This window comes from Papaver somniferum, chromosome 4 (assembly GCF_003573695.1).
Source record: "Papaver somniferum cultivar HN1 chromosome 4, ASM357369v1, whole genome shotgun sequence".
NCBI lineage: Eukaryota > Viridiplantae > Streptophyta > Magnoliopsida > Ranunculales > Papaveraceae > Papaver > Papaver somniferum.
Genome location: NC_039361.1, coordinates 99,262,634 through 99,266,522, shown reverse-complemented (window position 1 = coordinate 99,266,522; position 3,889 = coordinate 99,262,634). Strand labels below are relative to the sequence as shown.

At 37.4% G+C, this 3,889-nt stretch overlaps 1 non-coding gene across 1 annotated transcript; it reads right to left on the bottom strand.

Moving 5' to 3' along the window:
- Positions 1-2,495: 2,495 nt before the first annotated feature.
- On the bottom strand, positions 2,496-2,599 carry LOC113276804. The gene has a single exon (XR_003324612.1). It is a non-coding gene; the product is annotated as a small nucleolar RNA R71 (small nucleolar RNA).
- Between the last annotated feature and the right edge of the window lie 1,290 nt (positions 2,600-3,889).

The following is a 3,889-nucleotide window of genomic DNA, read 5'->3' as shown; positions in this document are numbered from 1 at the left end:
GTAGAACAAGGATGGAAGCCCGAGATGAGTTCCTTTGTGAAATTGAAGATAGCAACTGATGATGATTTGGTTTGGTGTCGGATCAAACTCAAGCTCAGTTGATGAGGAAAGCAAAGAAATGAGGACTGTTGTTGGTATTGTTGCAGTGAGGATTAATTGCAGGTGGTATAATTTGGGGTCTGTTGATTGAAGAACTGGTGGTGTTCTATGATTCGAATCAGGGTTTCTTCTTCTGATTAATGGTTGTATAAAAGAAGATTAAGCAACATATTTTGGGGGTCTTACTATCGATTGAAATTGGGTCTGTATTATTAGGTCAACTGATGATGGTGGTGGTGAAAGCAACATCAAGATGTGTGGGAACTAAAATGGAAGAATGTCAACCAAATTGGGATCCGAGGCTTGAACTGAACTGGGGGTTTTAGTTTTCTGAAGAAATTAGCCAACAATGAAGAAGTTGGGAAGGTCGATTGAAGGCACGCAGAAAGGTGTTGCTGCCATGAATGTTATGATTATGAATGACAGGTCAGTGGCCGGAGTCGGTAAAGAGTTCAGTTAAGAAGGTACTGGTAGTTGGGAGAGTTCATGGCAGCAGCTCTCTACTAGGTTTTGATGCACGTGATTGAATGGGATCTGGTGTTTGTGTTGTGTAAGCAATTGTTGTGATGTATTCCAGCATTTAGCTTTGATTTGGTATGAGTTCTATCTACTCAACAGTATGGCGAGGACAAAGTATTTGTAAGGTTCATCTGGTTGCAGCTGGTGCTTACATTGAATGATGAGAAGATGGAGAAAGTGATGATGTTGCCAGACCTGAATGGAGATGGGAATCAGCACGAGCAATGTTGTCTACAATGGGCAGCGGCTGGACTTCACTGAAGGCCTGTATTTGGAAATTGGCGCTCATGACTGGACCGGGCTTTGGAGGTGCTGCTAGCGGCCTTAAAGTGGATATGCCTATAAATACTCACTACACATACTCAAAAGAGATACGCCGTCTACAGGGAAGAATAAGGGTTTGAGCTTTATCATTTGATTTTCAATATGTTGTTTCGTTTATCAAATTCTATGGCTTTTAATAAAACCATGTCTAGTTAAACTCTGTATTAGGGTGAAGGATGAACTTGTAGGTTAATATTACTTGTGTTCTCAAACAATGGTTTCAACAATAAAAGCTTAATTGTAATGTTTGTGTTTCTCAAATCTGGGTTGTTATTTGATGAGTTTTTCATGTCTTATGCCATGTATATTTCATAGTCGAATTCTTGAACAACATCCATATAAGACTTTGGTGATAAATGATTTATGATAATCCTATGACTATTTATGCCTTGTATGATTAGTGCTTAGGATTTCTACCTTCTAGGTTGAGAACAAACATATCCTCTTGAATATTCTTATCTATTTTTCTTAACTTAAATATCTTCCGTGTTTCGATAGCTAGGTTCGCTATTGTACACGAGTCAAATGAGACCTTTGTGAAAGACATAAGTGAAGCTTTAGCCTATAAAGGATTCTGTAACCCTAATACTTCGACATCTTTGATTAAAATTCTTTATCATTTTCTCTATTCTATTTGTTAGCTCATTTTCTTAGCACAAAAATCTCTCAAATATTGAATTTCGGTTAGTTAGGTCTTGATATTAATTAGTAGTAGTTTTCGCACTCCTTGAGGGAACGAACCGTGCTGGGTATTGTGTGATCTTTTTGACACCGTGCACTTGCGGTAAAAAAATTCGGTCTACCGACCCATCAAGTTTTTGGCGCCGCTGCCGGGGAGTGGCTGTAAAGTACTCTCTAATTGATATCATTGATTTACTAATTTAGTTTTTATTTTTCTGTACATAGTTTATTTTCATTTTTTTTTCTTTTAGATTTCTTTTAGTTCCTTTTTACTTAGCTTGTTTGATTATCTTTATGTACCTTAGTTTGAAGAGCGCAGTTGGAATCTCTCCAAAACATGCAGAAAAGTAAGTGTTTCGCGAAGCTTTGCCAAGGTGAGTTTAGACTGAATTCTGCATTTTGATAGCATATGCAAAATCTACCAAGTAGTTTGGATAGATATCAATTATTCGTCTTGTTAAAGTAACCCTTTATACATGACGAGAACAAATGATGAGGGTACGAACCCTCCTGTTAAAAGTTTGAGAGACTATATGTACCCAACTAGAGTCTCTCAACTCTCATGTATTGTTTTGCCTACCACCACAACAACCTATGAGATTAGAGCAAGCACCATTCAAGCATTTCCTAAATTCTACGGTAAGGAGAATGAAAATCCTTACCACCACATTAGAGATTTTGAAGAATTGTGTGGTACAATGAAATTTAAGGACTTAGCTGATGATTATCTTATACTTAAGTTGTTCCCTTTTTCCTTAAAGGATAAGGCAAAATCATGGTTAAATGCATTAACTCCTTCATCAGTTAGTACTTGGGATGGCATGATTAATCTATTCTTGTATAAATTCTTTCCTTGGCATAGAACTATTGCCATTCGTCAAAAACTGTATTGTTTTTCACAACAAGAAGGAGAACCTCTTTATGAGTATGTAGAGAGGTTCCATGATATCTTGTTACAATGTCCACATCATGGATTTGATACTCCTAGACTCACGTCGATCCTTTATGAGGGATTAGATTTCAAAACATTGACAATGGTTGAATCATTTTGTGGTGGTAATTTTCCTGGTAAAACTGCCGAAGAAGGTTATAAATTTTTGCATGAAATGGCAGAAAAACACAAGAATGGGAGGCTAGAGAATCCATAAGATCAATGACTAGTAGCACAGGGGTTCACATAGTTGACAGTGAATTGGACTCTGAGGTCAAGTTTGCTGATATGTTACGAAGAGTTGAGTCGTTAGAAAGAAATGCTGAAATTAAGCATGTTGAGTCTATTACGCATACCTTTTCTATTACTAATGATTTTTCTGACCAAAAATTTTCTAGTTTGGTAGAACGTATGAATTTGTTTATTCAGGCTACTCAAAGATTTATGGCGAACTTAGAGCAACAACTAGAACATATTACTAGCCAGTTGAATGAGCGAGAAAAAGATCAGTTCCCGAGTCAAATAAAGCTCAACCCCAAGGGTTCTGTTGAGGTAAGCACATCTGGTGCTTATCCCACTCATCATGTCCAAGCCTTCTCTACCCTAAGAAGTGGGCGGGTTGTGGATAATCATGTTCGTGATGCTGAGGAGAATGTGCAAGATAGGAACCTGCCTACTATTACACAGGTTACTCCTTCAACACAAAAAGAAACCGACGAAACCGAAAAAGGTAATTCTGAAATTTCTTATGTTCCCCGTGCTCCTTTTCCTCAAGCATTGCTACCTCGTAAGAAAGGAGCTAGTCCTAATGACATCTTAGAAGTGTTTAAACAAGTTAATGTAAACATTCCACTCTTAGATGCCATTAAACAAATTCCTTCTTATGTTAAGTTCCTAATAGATATGTGCACTGTGAAACGAAAATTGAATGTGCATAAGAAAGCTTTCCTTACTGAACAGGTGAGCTCGATTATTACACATAAAACTCCACCCAAATTTAAAGATCCAGGTTGTCCTACGATTGCTTGCACTATAGGTGAACATAGGATTGAACATGCATTGTTAGATTTAGGGGCCAGTGTGAATCTCTTGCCATATTCTGTGTATGTGCAATTAAAACTTGGTGATTTGAAACCCACTAATGTCACTCTCCAATTGGATGATAGGTCAATTAAAATTCTTAGGGGAGTGGTAGAGGATATTCTTATATAGGTTGAAAGTTTTGTTTATCCCGTTGATTTTATTGTTTTAGATACTCAACCTGTTTCTAATCCTAGTGGGCATATTCCTGTCATCTTAGGTAGACCTTTTTTGGCTACCTCGAATGCGGTTATC